This window comes from Antechinus flavipes, chromosome 1 (genome assembly GCF_016432865.1).
Source record: "Antechinus flavipes isolate AdamAnt ecotype Samford, QLD, Australia chromosome 1, AdamAnt_v2, whole genome shotgun sequence".
NCBI classification, from domain to species: Eukaryota; Metazoa; Chordata; class Mammalia; order Dasyuromorphia; family Dasyuridae; genus Antechinus; species Antechinus flavipes.
The window spans coordinates 650,954,520-650,971,962 of NC_067398.1; the positions used below are offsets into that span (position 1 = coordinate 650,954,520).

General features: G+C 35.8%; 1 long non-coding RNA gene across 2 annotated transcripts; it reads left to right on the top strand.

Annotated features, from left to right (window-relative positions):
* The first annotated feature begins 11,418 nt into the window (after positions 1 to 11,418).
* Positions 11,419 to 16,305, top strand: LOC127544653 (uncharacterized). Of its 2 annotated transcripts, XR_007949502.1 has the most exons (5): positions 11,419 to 12,256; positions 12,925 to 13,035; positions 14,331 to 14,445; positions 15,063 to 15,176; positions 15,638 to 16,305. It is a non-coding gene; the product is annotated as an uncharacterized LOC127544653 (long non-coding RNA). The 2 variants fall into 2 exon arrangements; XR_007949501.1 differs by lacking the exon at positions 15,638 to 16,305 and having other exon boundaries at positions 11,422 to 12,256; positions 15,063 to 15,631.
* The last annotated feature ends 1,138 nt before the right edge of the window (positions 16,306 to 17,443 follow it).

A 17,443-nucleotide genomic window follows, 5' to 3' on the forward strand; every position in this document is an offset into this window, starting at 1 on the left:
ATGTTTTGGTTTCTTAACTTGTCTTCACTCAGAACTTCCTCAGGTTTCTAGCAGTTTTCTTCTGTAGTCCTATACTGAATGGAGGAGCTATTTCTCTTTGATTTTATCATCATTCCATAGATGTGCTTTTAGAGCTTTTCTGGGATGTTTGTGGAAGATTTAAGCTCTTCTAGGTCCCCAAATGCTATCATGTTCTTCTTTGTAGTCCTTTAAAAGAACCTCATCCAAACGGGACAGTTCTGACAGTTCCTCAAATCTGACTACAAAGACTTGAAAACACCACATGGGATGGAGAAGTGACCAGAGAACAGAGACTTTCAAGAATGCCCTAAATTTTGATGAGAAAGAAGGAATCTTACTATCCTGGTTTCGGATGTCCCACTAACATTTCATTAATACTCCCATAGGGAAGTCATCAATTATCTTTTTATCCGTATCATGTTTTAAAAACCATACCCAAAGCTTCTTAGAAAAAATTCTATCATATTGACAGTATTATTGATGAGGCACAACATGATGAGGTACAACAAATTGAGAAGGTGGGGAGTCATCCAAAATTAATTCACAGGCCCCAACCAACTCCAGGTCAAGAGGCATAAGGGAGGCAAAGTTCCTAAAGAACTTGCAATTAACAAGAGGAAAATCCCTTTTATGGGAAAGGATTGTAAAAAAAGGTATGCTACTTGTTTAGAACAGTAAATCCACTGACCCTTGTAGTCATCCTGTTTATACACAATACCTTGGGAGATGATGTTTATAGCTTATCTACAGATTGTATAAATTAGCAATGTACTTCAGTACAAGATTTCCATGTTTGTAGAAGATAGCTCTACAGGGTCAGCTTGCTCCTCAATGGGACCCACTCAGATTCTGGGTTGCTGCCAAGGACATGGTCTTTTCAGGTGTTCATTCATCCTGTCATTATGAACAATAATACAAAACATGGCTGTTAGGTGGTAAAACCCATAGTTAAAATTGCACTTTAAAAAGAAAGCATGTAACTTTAACTTTAACATAAAATGTTACAAATAAAAGGAAGAGCTACATTTGTTTAGGTAACTGAACATATGTAAAGTATGCCAAATGTACTCTGTAGCACAACTTTTTATTTATAAAAACAAATAACTTTGAAGGGAATGAAAGTGTTCCAAGTTACTACACGGAATATTACAACTCATATACAATGTTCTGTTTGTAGTATTGCCTGAATATTGGAACTAAAATGTTAAAGTCTTTAAAAATTTTATATCCAGAAGTCACAAAATGTGCTTGTGTGGTACAGTTGACCTTTACACAGTGTCAAATTAATGGGATCAGTTACTTAAAAGTATAAATACCCATCCATAGATGGGAGATAAAGATTTATACATTATAAAATTTACTCCAGAATTTAAAAAAAATAAATTTTTATAAAAAGAACCTTACCCAGAGCTTCTTATTACATTTCTTCTGCCCAGCTAGTAGGGTGATAGGCATGCCTCCTCTCTCCATCCCTAAAAGGTTATTTTTGTAGACAGTCCCATTTGTTGGAGCAACTGTTAGAGTTGCCCTAGTCTTCTCAAATTTCAAATTTCACACGGGTCTGCCCAGATGTGGATAATGGTTTAGTAGTTCATAGGACATGGGCTTAAATCTAATCCAGCAATCCCTCTTTTTTTAAAAAAAAATGTCACTTCTTTGCTGTCATCCCTCAGGGAACTAGCATCTTTATGGACCCTATAAGCAGAATTCCCACTTTCATACATTCAAAAAGGGAAAAGCAATGAGACCCTCTAAATGATTTTGCAAAACAGAATCTTCTACAAACTCTCCTATTAGATACAATTTTGTTGCTAATACTCCAAACCACCCCTATTAGACCACAACTTTATTGAATCACTATTCTGAGAATTTATAGCCTGACTGTTTAATTTTCTCTTGTAGCCACTCAAATTTCTTAAAAATGAAGTAGTAACAAGGGAAACTTGAGGTTCCTTTACCACATACTCTAATTCTTTTTTTGAGATTACCCCTCTACTCCCATTTCTATTTTCTTCTTTTATAATATTAATTTTTCCTTGGCTTAAGAAATTCTCCCAAGGAGCTGTTAGAGCACAGAATGTGCTTTCCATCTGAAGACTGGTAGCCCCTGCCTCTATTAACATTAGTTTTTGCACTTGTTTAATCAGCAAAACTTTTTAAATCGTATTTTCTTTGAGGCAAGATTCAAAGATCAAAAGTTCATTTTGAACATTGAATGTCCTCTAATTGTCTAGAATGCAAGGGCAATTTATTCTCACTTTCATTGTGTTGACAATACACCTTTTCCATGGATAGGAGAAGAGATATATCTGAAGTTTTAAACATACATTTTTGCTAATCCCATAAAATGAGTCCCCACTTTACAGAAGAGGAAACTTAGAGGAAACTGCTTGGAGAAGCAGTTTGTTTAGGGACACCAAGCTAGAATACAGTTGCAAGATAGAGGGACTCAAACTCAAGTATACAGTGCTGCTGGGCCTTCCACAAAGGAGGCGATCCTGTGCTGAGCCACCGAGACAGAAGTCATCCAAGCTGCCTAGAGCAGCTCCAGGTGGGAACTGGGTCGTGATGCTGTTTCCATCATCACCTTCCCTTCCTATGCCAGGATGGCTGAGTGGAGAAAGAGGCAACAAATAGTCCCTGCTCTTTCACCTCAGTTTCCTAGTGTTTGATTGGGGTTTGGGGATGGGCATTAAAATTGTTTTTTAATAACTTTTTATTGATAGAACCCATGCCAGGGTAATTTTTTACAGCATTATCCCTTGCATTCACTTCTGTTCCAATTTTTCCCCTCCCTCCCTCCACCTCCTCCCCCAGATGGCAAGCAGTCCTATATATGTTAGATATGTTGCAGTATATCCTAGATACAATATATGTGTGCAGAACCGAACAGTTTTCTTGTTGCACAGGGAGAATTGAATTCAGAAGGTATAAATAACCCGGGAAGAAAAACATAAATGCAAACAGTTTATATTCATTTTCCAGTGTTCTTTCTTTGGGTGTAGCTGCTTCTGTCCATCTTTGATCAATTGAAACTGAGTTAGCTCTCTTTATCGAAGAGATCCACTTCCATCAGAATACATCCTCAAACAGTATCATTGTTGAGGTATATAATGATCTCCTGGTTTTGCTCATTTCACTCAGCATCAGTTCATGTAAGTCTCACCAGTCTTCTCTGTATTCATCCCGCTGGTCATTCCTTATAGAACAATAATATTCCATAATGTTCATATACCACAATTTACTCAACCATTCTCCAGTTGATGGGCATCCATTCATTTTCCAGCTTCTAGCCACTACAAACAGGGTGGGCATTAAAATTTTTAAGAGTTGTTACTGCCTCAACTGAAGAGAGAGTGGGAGAGTGGAAAAGTGGGCAGGGAAAGTAGTCTCTGTCTCTGCCTTCACACCAAGTTGGTGCCTTCAGGCCTTAATGGAAGACCCACACTTGGAGTCTGACTCCACAGTTCACATTTTTTCCCCAAACTGCACTTCTGTGTGTTCTGGGTCAACTGATTCCGAAGTCTTTGATCGATGGCTTGAGAGAGCAGGGCAGTGCATGGATACCTAACAAAGGTCTTCCCCCAGGTAGCTGAGTCTTGCACTTTCAGGCCTGAAACCTACTATGGCATCTTGGCAAATGTGTGGCACCTACTTTAACAGCTTTATGCTCCTCTTAAACCTTCATTCCCATCAGACTGACATAATCCTCATTGCATGAACAAAGATTTTCCAACTCCCATATCTTTGTGTGTGCCATTCTTACTTAGTAGAGAGTCTGGCACATAATAGGCATTTAATAAGTGTTTATTGAATTTTTTTTTAAAAATTGTTCATCCAGGGTCCATTTATAAAAATTCTTTCCAGCCATCAGAGTCCTGTTCAAAGGCAATGAAGTGTAAATCTAGTTAGCATTTTATTTTATTTTATTTTATTTTTATTTTGAATACCAGTCCCATTTGATATATTAAATAAATTACTTAGAAGATACACATTTTAGTCTAAAGTAATCCTGTGAGACTAGATAAATGGATAGACTATAGAGAGAAGAAGCAAAGTCAAAAAGAATAGATTTGGAAAATAGATGATTTGTTGTGTTAGATGTGTTGAGTTTTACATGTTGCTGTAACATTCATATATCATCAAGGCATTTGAAAAGTGAGTCTTGAGTTCAAAAGAAAGGGACTCTTCTGGAGACAGGACTGGCTATATAGATTCTGAAGTTATAAGCATAGATGGAGGTAGTAGCTGAAGCTTGGGAACATTTTAGATTTTAAGATATTTTGATAAAAATAAAAGGAGAGATTAATAAAATTGAAAGTAAAAAAATGTTGAATTAACAAATCTAAGAGTTGGTTCTATGAAAAAATCCCAACAAAATAGACAAACCCTTAGTAAATCTGATTAAAAAAGAAAGAGGAAAATCAAATTGTTAGTTTTAAAAATGAAAAGGGAGAACTCACTACTAATGAAGAGGAAATTAGAGCAATAATTAGGAGTTACTTTGCCCAACTTTATGCCAATAAATTCTATAACTTAAATGAAATGGAAAAATACCTTCAAAAATATAGCTTGCCTAGATTAACAAATGAAGAAGTAAATATCCTAACAGTCTCATCTTAGAAAAAGAAATAGAACAAGCTATTAATTCCCTAAGAAAAAATCTCCAGGACCAGATGGATTTACATGTGTATTCTACCAAATATTTAAAGAACAATTAACTCCAATGCTATATAAACTATTCGAAAAAATAGGGATTGAAGGAGTCCTACCAAATTCCTTTTATGACACCTAAACCTAAACCAAGTAAACTGAAAACATAGAAAGAAAATTATAGACCAATCTCCCTAATAAATATTGATGCTAAAATCTTAAATTATTAGCAAAAAGATTACAGAAAATCACCCCCAGGATAATACACTATGACCAAGTAGGATTTATACCAGGAATACAGGACTGGTTCAACATTAGGAAAACTATTAGCATAATTAACTATATCAATAACCAAATTAACAAAAACATATGATCATCTCAATAGATGCAGAAAAAGCATTTGATAAAATCCAACATCCGTTTCTAATAAAAACACTTGAATATAGGAATAAATGGACTTTTCCTTAAAATAGTCAAGAGGGTATATTTAAAACCATCAGTAAGCATCATATGTAATGGGGATAAACTGGAACCTTTCCCAGTGAGATCAGGAGTGAAACAAGGTTGCCCACTATACCATTATTATTCAATATTGTATTAGAAACACTAGCCTCTGCAATAACAGTCAAGAAAGAGATTAAAGGAACTAGAGTAGGTAATGAGGAAACCAAACTATCACTCTTTGCAGATGATATGATGGTATACTTGGAGAACCCCAGAGATTCTACTAAAAAGCTATTAGAAATAATTCACAACTTGAGCAAAGTTGCAGGATACAAAATAAATCCACATAAATCCTCAGCATTTTTATACATCACCAACAAAATCCAACAGCAAAAGATACAAAGAGAAATTCCATTCAAAATAATTGTTGATAGAATAAAATATTTGGGAATCTATCTACCAAAGGAAAGTCGGGAATTATATGAGCAAAATTACAAAACACTTTCCACACAAATAAAGTCAGATTTAAATAATTGGAAAAATATTAAGTTCTCTTAGATAGGCTGAATGAATATAATAAAGATGACAATACTCTCTAAACTAATCTTTTTATTTAGGGCTATACAAATCAGACTCCCAAGAAGCTATTTTAATGACCTAGAAAAATAACAACAAAATTCATATGGAAGAACAAAAGGTCAAGAATTTCAAAGGAATTAATGAAAAAGAAAATCAAATGAAGGTGGCCTATCTGTACTGGATCTAAAACTATATTATAAAGCAACAGTCACCAAAACCATTAGGTATTGGCTAAGAAATAGATTAGTTGATCAGTGGAATAAGTTAGGTTCACAGGACAAAACAGTCAATAACTTTAATAATCTAGTGTTTGACAAACCCAAAGATCCCAACTTTTGGGATAAGAATTCATTATTTGACAAAAACTGCTGAGAAAACTAGAAATTAGTATGGCATAAATTAGGCATGGACCCACACTTAACACCATATACCAAGGTAAGATCAAAATGGGTCCATGATTTAGGCATAAAGAATGAGCTCATAGATAAATTAGAGGAACACAGACCTGTGGAGGAAGAAGGAATTTGTGACCAAAGAAGAACTAGAGATCATTATTGATCATACAATAGAAAATTTGGATTATATCAAATTAAAAAGCTTTTTGTACAAACAAAACTAATGCAAACAAAATTAGAAGGGAAGCAAAAAACTGGGAAAACATTTTTACAGTCAAAGGTTCTGATAAAGGCCTCATTTCCAAAATATGTGGAGAATTGACTCTAATTTACAAGAAATCAAGCCATTCTCCAATTGATAAATGGTCAAAGGATATGAACAGACAATTTTCAGATGATGAAATTGAAACTATGTCCACTCATATGAAAGAGTGTTCCAAATCACTATTGATCAGAGAAATGCAAATTAAGATAACTCTGAGATACCACTACACACCTGTCAGATTGGCTAAGATGACAGGAAAAAATAATGATGAATGTTGGAGGGAATGCAGGAAAACTGGGACACTAATGCATTGTTGGTGGAGTTGTGAATGAATCCAACCATTCTGGAGAGAAATCTGGAATTATGCCCCAAAAGTTATCAAACTGTGCATACCCTTTGATCCAGCAGTGCTACTACTGGGCTTATATCCCAAAGAGATACTAAAGAAGGGAAAGGGACCTGTATGTGCCAAAATGTTTGTGGTAGCCCTGTTTGTAGTGGCTAGAAAACTGGAAAATGATTGGATGCCCATCAATTGGAGAATGGTTGGGTAAATTGTGGTATATGAATGTTATGGAATATTATTGTTCTGTAAGAAATGACTAGCAGGATGAATATAGAGAGGCTTAGAGAGACTTATATGAACTGATGCTGAGTGAAATGAGCAGAACCAGGAGATCATTATATACTCCAAAAACGATACTGTATGAGGATATATACTGATGGAAGTGGATTTTTTCGACAAAGAGAAGATCTAACTCAGTTTCAATTGATCAATGATAGACAGAAGCAGCTACACAAAAAGAAAGAACACTGGGAAATGCATGTAAACTGTTTGCATTTTTGTTTTTCTTCCTGGGTTATTTTTACCTTCTGAATCCAACTCTTCCTGTACAACAAGAGAACTGTTTGGTTCTGCACATATATATTGTATCTAGGAAATACTGTGACATATTTAACATGTATAGGACTGCTTGCCATCTGGGGAAGGGGGTGGAGGAAGGGAGGAGAAAAGTCGGAACAGAAGTGAGTGAAAGGGATAATGTTGTAAAAAATTACCATGGATTCTGGCAATAAAAAGATAATTATTAAAAAATAAAATAAAATTTTCTTTCTTTTAAAAAAAATTAGGGAAAGAATTGAGAGTAGGGCAAAAGAAATAGAAAAATCTAAAGAGAAGAAGAATTCCTTAAAAAGCAAAAATGGCCAAATGGGAAAGCTCACCAAGGAAAATAATTCCTTATAAATTAGAATTAGGCAAATGGAAGCTAATGACTTTATGAGAAATCAAGATACAATAAAGCAAAAACAAAAACGTGAAAAAATAGAACAAAATGTGAAACATCTCATTGGAAAAATAATTGACCTAGAAAATAGATCCAGGAGAGATAATGAAAATTATTGATCTACCAGAAAATTATGATCAAAAAAAAGGGTTGGACATCATCTTTCAAGAAATTATCAAGGGAAACTTTTCTGATATTCTAAAACCAGTGGTTAAAATAGAAATTAAAAGAATCCACCAATCATCTTTTGAATGAGATTCCAAAATGAAAATTCTCAGGAATATTATAGCCAAATTGCAGAACTCCCAGGTGAAATAGAAAATATTACAAGCATCCAGAAATACACAATTCAAATATAGTGGACCCACAGTTAGAATAACACAAACTTTAGCAGCTTCTCCATTAAAACACTGGAGAATTTGAGATATGATATTCCAGAGGAATGGAGATAGAATTATAACCAAGAATCACCTACCCTGAAAAATGTCATATAATCTTTCAGGGGAAAAGGTGGATATTCAATTAAATAAGGGGTTTTCAAGTGTTTATGATGAAAAGAGCAGAGCTGAATAGAAAATGTGATTTTCAGCTATAGGGGTCAAGAGAAGCATAAGAAGATAATCAGGAAAGGAATATCATAAGGGACTTAAAAAGGTTTATCTCTTGGCATTTCTACATGGGGATGATACTTACAAGTCATTAGACCTTTCTCATTAGTATGGTTGGTAGAAGGCATATATGTGGATAGATAGCACAAGTGTGAATTGAATATGAAGGGATAATATCTTTTAAAAAATGAAATTATGAGGTGAGAGCAAAGATAGAAGTGGAATGATGTAAATTATCTTTCATAAAAAGAGGCAAGAAAAAGCTTTTACTCTGGAAGGGGAGAGGAAAGGGTGTCAATAAAGTTTACTGTCATCAAAATTGGCTCAAAGAAAAAATAACATTCACATTCAATATGAGTATAGAAATTTATTTTACCCTTCAGGAAAGAAGGAGGGGAATGGGATATGGAAAGGTGGGAGGGTGATAAAAGGGAGGCCATATGGGGGAGGGAGTGGTCAGTTGCAAAACACTTGGAGGGTGGAGGGAGTGAAAGAATAGAGAGAATAGAATAAATTAGGGGAAATACAGTTAGTGATAGTAATTGTAAAAAGAATTTTGAAGCAACATTCCCTGATAAGATCTCATTTTTCAGACATAGAGGAAACTGAGTCAAATTTATATAAGAGCCATGTCCCAATTGCTAAATGATGATAAGATATGATTTATGGCCCAAGATGTTGGAATCTTTACAAACTGCTAACCCATTAGAGTTGATAGATTATTGATCTGATCTTACAAGAAGAAGATCAGATCAATAATCTATCAACTCTAATGGGTTAGCAGTTTGTAAAGATTCCAACACCAAGAGATTATAAATTCATACCTATTCTTTGACCTAACAATACTACTATTGGGCATGAATCACAAAAATGATTTTTCTTTTTTCTTTTCATGATAATTTATTTTTTTTTATTAAAGCTTTTTATTTTCAAAACATATGGATAGATAATTTTTCAACATTGACCCTTGCATAGCTTTGTGTTCCAAATTTTCCCCTCCTTCCCTTCATTCCTTCCCCTAGATGGCAAGCCACCCAATATATGTTATACATGTTAAAATATATGTTAAATCAAATATATGTCAACATATTTATACAATTATTTTGCTGCATAAGAAAAATCAGATCAGAAAGGAAAGAAAATGAGTAAGAAAACAAAATGCAAGTGAATAATAACAAAAAGAGAATGTTAAATTGTGATCCACACTCAGTCCTACAGTCCTCTCTCTGGGTGTAAATGGCTCTCTTCATCACAAGATCATTGGAACTGGCCTTAATAATCCCATTGTTGGAAAGAATCATGTCCATCATGTTCCTATGGAACAATTATATTCCATAACATTCATGTACCATGACTTATTCAGTCATTCTCCAGCTGATGGGCATCCATTCAGTTTCCAGTTTCTTGGCACTACAAAAAGGGCTGTCACAAACATTTTTGCATATGTGAGCCCTTTTCCCTCCTCTAAAATCTCTTTGTAATATAGGCCCAGTAGAAACACTGCTGGGTCAAAGGGAATGCATAGTTTGATAGCCCTTTGGGCATAGTTCCAAATTTCTCTCTAGAGTGGCTGGATACATTCACGATTCCACTAACTATGTATTATGTCCCAGTTTTCCCACATCCCCTCTAACATTTTGTCATCTTTTCCTGTCATTTTAGCCAATCTGAGAGGTGTGTAGTGGTATCACAGGCTTGCCTTAATTTACATTTCTCTGATCAATAGTGATTAAGGATTTTGTCAAATTATCCATACATATGTTTTGAAAATAAAAAGCTTTATTTAGAAAACAGATTAGAAGAAAAGCACTAAATTGGGAAAATATCTTTTACATTTAAGAGTTCTGATAAAGGCCTTGTTTCTAAAATGTATAGAAAATTGACTCAAATTTATAAGAATTCAAGCCATACTCCAATAAATCGTCAAAGGATATGAACAGATAATTTTCAGATGAAGAAATTAAAACCATTTCTAGTCATATGTAAAGGTGTGCTTAATCACTTTAACCATTGTCTCTTCAACACAGTAATAATGAATCATATTCATGTATAACAATTTTTTTAGCCAATACACAATCAATTGGCATCTACTTTATTTCCAATTCTTTCCTCCTATAGAATATTGCTATAAACATCTTGGCGTATTATTTTTCTGTCTTTGCTTTCCTTATGGTATTTTATCTAACAGTGGAATCTCTGTTTAAGCTATAGACATTTTAGTCATTTTCTTAACATTTTTCAAGTTGTTTCCCAGAATACTTAAATCAATTTGCAGATCCACCAGAGTGCTTCAGTGTGACTATCTCTTCACAACTGCTGCAATATTGAATATTCCTAACTTTTGTTATCTTTGCCAATTTACTAGGGGAAATTTGATGGTGTAAATTTTTATGGCATTCAGTCATTTACCATTCTTTTGCTTATATTCATTGACCAATTATCCATTAGGGAATGGTTTTTAGCCTCTCATATTTCTATTGATTACCTACATATTGGCTGTCATATTCTTTAGAAAAGAGATTACATGATGTCAATTCTTTCCAGTTGACAGCTTCTTTTTTAATCTTGGTGATGCTCATTTTATTCACACAACACAATTTCAATTACATGTAACAGAGATTATTTATTTTTTCTTTGGTAATCAATGTAATCCTCTAACTGTTGGTTTGTGTCTGTGTGAGTATGTCTTTTTCTGTCTCTCTCAGCTATAATTGTGAAAAATATCAGAGACGCATTTTTAATGACATGCCCTTTAATATTCAAGTCACACATCTATGGCAAGCTTATTAGGGCATATGATGTGATTTTCCTAAGCCAAATTTGTGTTCCCAAATTGCTTTCCAGGTCTTCTTCACTCCAGGTCCAACATTATATCTATTCACTACAACATCTTGCCCCTTCTAATAGCTAGCATTTAAATAGCAGTTTAAGATTTGTAAAATCCTTGATTACTCCATCATTTGATGAGACTGAGTAAAAGTATAGTTTCCATTATTGCAGTTTGAAAATGTTCATTTGTCATTCCTTATGTTCTAATACCCAGCTCAGTCATTTCTGTTTCCAAGAAACCTTTCCTGATTCCATGGATTAGAAGAGATTCCTGTCTCCTGTCTCTCATTTAGTTGCTTGATCTCTCCTATCCACTTATCATATTGTTATCATAATTCTCTATCTCTGTCTTTCTCTGTTTCTCTTTGTCTGTCCGTTTCTGTCAGTATGTTTTTCTGTCTCTTTCTCTAACTGGATCTCTTTCTCTGTCTAGGTCTCTGTCTCTTTTCTGTCTCTGTCTGTCTCCCCTTCTCTGTGTGTCTCTCTGTCTCTCCCTCTCTATTATGTCTCCCATTGCTGGAAACCAAGTCCTTCCTATAGAAAACACCTAATACATGTTTGTTGTTTTGAAACTGAATGCTTTGGATGAGCAGCTCACCTTTTCAATGAGTGAGTGTTTGCTCCTTTTTCTCCCCACTCTCCTGTGATCCTGTAATCTGGTTTCTATGCTGTTTATTCCTTCAGCTCCAGTTAATTACAGCCAGTCACAAACCAGAGGCCACTTTATCATTGAGCACAAACTGGTTGGAGAGATCATAATGAATAGACTGAAGAATAACCCATGCCACCAGAGACGACCACCAGTTTAAGGTTTTGTCAGAGATTGTCCCTAATATTGCATTGTACAACCACTGTACTTTATCTTGTGCCTCAATTTTCCTTTTACAATAGTAGCTATTGACTCCATATCACCTTTATTTTTTAAAATCAGAACTGCTTCCAGACCAAAGTCCATCTGAAGACATCTTTCACATTTTCTATTTCCAGATTTTGTTCTAGAGCTCCACCTACTTGATGATAGTAACCAAGGTTTGTCATCTGACCCATCCCTAACCAATGGACTTCTACCATTTCACAATCATTGACTTGACTTCCTGTTTATTATTTGAGCTTTCATTTTCAGATAGAACACCAGAATATAGCCACACTCTTAAGAGATCTCCCCTGGATGTCAAGGTAGTTAATATCATAAATACCATTTGTGACCTTCCATAAGTCTCTTCTGTCTTTTGGCTGTTTGTTTGTTTGTTTTTTTTTTCCTGTGATAAAATGCGTGGACTGGATGAATGTGGAATGGGATGGTATGCCAGATGTGAGTGTTTAGGGAGGGGAGGGGAGTGTTGGACTTCAAATCTCCAAGGTCCCATTTATCTTTGTGACTCTCAATACTACAATTTCCCATGCTGTCATCTACCCTTTCCCCAATACTTTATTGAAGGAAATGAACCAGAAAGCCTGAAGACTTTAAAGAGGACTCCCTGGGAAATCCGTGGAGTCTGCTAGGGGAGGAGAATGTGTGTGTGTGTGTGTGTGTGTGTGTGTGTGTGTGTGTGTGTGTGTGAATTTGGGGCAGTGGTGAGGAATATCCATAAGTGGAGAACAGATGAGGGGGTGGATAGAAAGTTGGAATTCAGAAAACATGGGCTCATATCTTGCTGGTGACTTTAACTCTGTATGTATGGAAAAAGCCCTTAAAGTCTTTGATGATTAGTTAACTCATTTTTAAAATGGAGATAATAAGGTACCTGTAACTCAGAATTCTTTAAGATTTACTTGGGGGTGGCTGAGCCAAGAAAGCAGAGACTAGGCAGGTCTTTGTCTTACTTCCTCCTCATGTCCCTCAGATCAGCACCAGATCAAGCCTCTGAATGATTTTTTGAAGTGACAGAACCCACAAATATTTGGAGTATAACAAATTTCCAGCAGAAGATATTTTTGGAAGAACTACATAAAAGGTATGTTTCCAAAAAGATTTACTTGAAATGATATCTATAAAATGTTTTGCATTTTTCAAATTGTTTTATAAAATGTTTATTATTATTTGAGAAAGAATGACTATTAAATTCTTCTCTGATTTTGCCTGGTTCAGACAAACTGAGCAGTATAGTAGATACTCACAGTTGGAAGCAGAAAGATCTGAGTTCACTTTTTCCTTCGACAACTTGCTAGTTATATGATCCTAGGTCATTCCCTTAACCTCTCAGCCTCAGTTTGTTCATATGTAAAATGAAGTTAATAACAGTACATACTACATGACATTATTCCTGAGGTACAATTGAAAACAATTCAATTCAATAAACATTTTATTAAGTGCCTCATATATGCCAAGCAGTCTGCAAAGTACGAGGGAATGAAAGAAGGAATGAAGAAAGGGACAAAGAAGGAGAGGGACGAAAGGAGAAAGGGGAATGAAGGAAGGAAGAAAGGAATGGAGGAACAGAGGGAGGAAAAGAGGGAGAGGCATGAATAAATGGGAAGAGAAGAAGAAAAGAAAAGGAAAAGAAGGAAAGAAAAAAGGAAGAAGGAAGGAAGGAGAGAAGGATGGAAGGCTAGAGGGAAGAAGGAAGGAAAAGAGAAAGGGAGGAAATGATGGAGGGAAAATGAAGGAAAGAAGGAATACATTAAGGAACAATGGGCTTTCTTATTTATCTTCGATATAGCATATTTGCACATAGCTGTTTGTAAGTTGTCTCCCCCTTTAGACTGATATCTCCTTCAGAACAGAAAGTATCTTTTGCCTTTTTTTATCCCCCAAACTTAGTACAATGTCTAGGACACTGAAGAGAATAAACTCTTATTGACTAACTATTGCTTTACTGACTCTCCAAAGTATAGAAAGAAGTACCTCATTATAACTATCATACTAATACACTCCTTGTAGCTCCCACTGCAGAGTCCAACTTTATTCTTAATAAATATGCTCTGTCCTAGTAGACACTTTCTGGGGTTTGAGAGGAGGCATCTGTGGACAAGGAATGGATGCAAGAAATGGAAGAGAGAGCAGCAGCAGGGTCCCAAGAGACCCAGAGATGGGAATAGTGGTTGACCATCATCCCTGTTTTCCCTATGCTCAGTCAGATAACCAGCCTTCTCCCTGAGCAGAGCCATGAATGCCTCTCTCCTAGAGAAGGATGTCTGTATAATTGACCTGTTTGGGGAGGAGATTCCAAAGACTAATACATAATGCCTTTACCTGTGCCAGGACAAAGCATGTAGGTCAGATTCTCCTGAGTTACATGATGTCTTTCAGGTGAAGAAGAGACAAAAACCAATGGATCCCCAAGTGAGAAATGCTATAAGGAACATCATTGGTTTGTGGACAATATCATATTTCTTTTCTACATCCATCTTTTTTACCTACAGAAGTAAGTATAATTTTAAAAAAATCAGGGCAGAGAATTCCTCTTGAGCCCTAAGGGCCAGTTTTGAGTGGGGAAGGTATAGGGATATGAGCACTGGTTGTTTCTACCCTTCCCCTAACCAATTTAAGCCAAAAAAGTATCACTAATACCTATAATAAACACATTTTAGGATTTTTTGGGGTGCTTTGCCCATAAGCTAATACAGAGAGAAAAATTGTGGGATTATAAGACATATCAGAAACTTAAAATTCCTCTTTTCTCAGGAGTCTGAGACTGGAGCTAAGGAATTGTCTCTAGATCCCTAGAACCCTCAGTAACACTTTCTATCCCTGAGGCTATTGGTTTCTTTCCTTATCTGGGATGTTTCCTGTATGAGAAGACATGGGTGCAAAAAAAGTGGTTTTGAGCTACCTTGGGATCTCAATTCACATCTCTCCACTTCTGTGTCTTCAGTGGGAGAGCTGGGCCAGCAGTCTTCTTCTGTGGGACAGATTTAGTTGGAAAAGGTTCCTATTGTCAGTTTTTTGGGAGCTCCTGAGTCCTTTAGCCAAAGCTGACAGTGCAGAGGATAGGGGAGCATTTGAGTAGTAGTGTCCTTAACTCTTGTTGTTCTCTTGCAGAACGTCTTCAGAAAGTAGCTTTTCTGTGGCACGTGCATGGGATCCTGTCAGTGACTTATTCAATGGAAGTGGGTGCTTGTATTTGTTTTTTGTGGGCAAAGCACAGTTGTCCAGGTAATGGTGACCTAGGAGCAAAGATGGGTAAGGGGAAGGTAATTGGACAATATTAAGGGGCAGTCCTCATAAAAAACTCACTGGGTGTCAACTCCCTATGCTCATTCTGTTATTACTGCAGTCTCTACACAGTCTTGACCCAGGTATCCATTTTTTCCCTTTCAAAGACAAATGTGACTGTGACTCTCCCCAGATATCAGCAGAAGCATGTGTCCCAGAGATCTCTTGAGGACTTTAGGGGTGGGGAGGGAAAGGTTCCTGAGGATGGAATAGGCTGTGTATAATTCAGTGTGTCAGGTATGCAGAGGTGGTAGAGATAGCCACCTCTGGGCTGTGACTTGGGGTGGCAAAAGAGAAAAGTGGTTCCTATCTTCCTAGAGAAGAGAACTGGGAAGGGAAATCATATAGTCTTCTCTTTGGACCAGTTTCTAAGAGATCATTGCTGATTCTTTCTTCTGCAGGATTTATTCACGAGGAAGATTGGACGAATTGGTGTTGGAGCCTCATTTTGCTCTCCATCACATTCTTAACAATATTTTTTTTTAAATTTATAATTCAATATTATTTCTCTTTTTTTATGATACTGATGTTTTCAATTAATTTCACCAATATTGACAGCATCATCTTTTTGATGTCTGTATTAAGGATATATTTTTTGCGTTTTCTTCCCAAACTTTTAGAGTCAAGCTCTGCTTCTGGTGGATAGGGGGCCCTATCCCAAGCTTCCTGTACAGGTTTTGAGCATAAGGTTTGCAGGGGGAAGTTTTGCCTACTCTTTTCAGGTAAATAGGCTAGTTTCTCAGAATTTGCCTTCTGAGCTAGGACTGGAAGCTATCCCATTGATTTGCTCTTCTACTGAGCCAGGACTGAGGGTCTTAAGGTGCTCATGAGCTGTGATTAAGACTCTCTCACCAGTGTCCCACAATCTATCTGAGCTGGCCAGAACACCTTTTTCACTCCAGTGCAGCTGATCTTTCTTGAAGTTTTTCCAATCTCTCTTGAGCTGGAGAGTAGTTTCATTCTAGTTATGTAAATTATGTAAAACATTTCCATATTAGTCATTTTGTACAAGAAGTCTAAATTAAAAGAAAAAAAAGCAATAAAGTGACAACTAGCATGCTTCACACTATTCAATCAATATGAGTTTTTCCTCCCTTCTCCCCACTCCTTTCCCTAGATGGCAAGTAATCCAATATATGTTAAATATGTGCAATTCTTCCATACATATTTCCACAATTATCATGTTGCACAACAAAAATCAGATCAAAAAGAAAAAAAAGAGAAAGTAAAAAAAAATGCAAGCAAAGAACATCAAAAAAAGTGAAAATAATATGTTGTGATCCACACTCAGTCCTGACAGTCCTCTCTCTGAGTGCAGATGGCTCTTTCATCACAAGACCTTTGGAACTGGCCTGAATTACCTCATTGTTGAAAAGAGTCCATCTGTCAGAATTGAGCATTATATAATTTTTTGTTATTGCTGTCTCAATGTTGTTCTGGCTCTATATACTTTGGATCATTTCATCTAAGTATCTCCAGGCTTCTCTGAAATAATCCTGCTGATAATTTCTTTTTTTTTTTTTGAAGATAAAGTGTAACCATTCCCAAATGCTGATCATTTGTTATAGAACAACATTATGCCATAACATTCACAGATCATAATTTATTCAGCCATTCTCCAACTAATGAGCATTCATTCAGTTTTCAGTTTTTTGCCACTACAAAAAGGATGCCCACAAACATTTTTACACATGTGGATCCTTTTCCCTTTTTTATTATCTCTTTGGGATACAGGCCCAGGAGAAATACTGCTGGATTTTTGATAGCCCTTTGGGTGTAATTCCACATTGCAACTCGACAACAATGTATTAGTATACCAATTTTCCTACACCCCCCCCCAACATTATTGAACACAAAATAGTTAATTTTGATTATATTAAGTTAAAAGTTTTTGTAGAAAAAAAACTAATACAGAGAAGATTAGAAGGGAAGCATTAAACTGGGAAAACATTTTTACATTCAAAGATTCTGATAAAGGCCTCATTTCTAAAATATATAATTAACTCAAACTTATAATAATTCAAGCCATTCTCTAATTGATAAAGGGTCAAAGGAAATGAATAGACATTTTCAGATGAAGAAATTGAAACTATTTCTAGTAATATGAAAAAATGCTCCAGATCACTATTGATCAGAGAAATGTAAATTAAGACTACTCTAAGATAGCATTACACACCTCTCAGTTGGCTAAGATGACAGGAAACAAG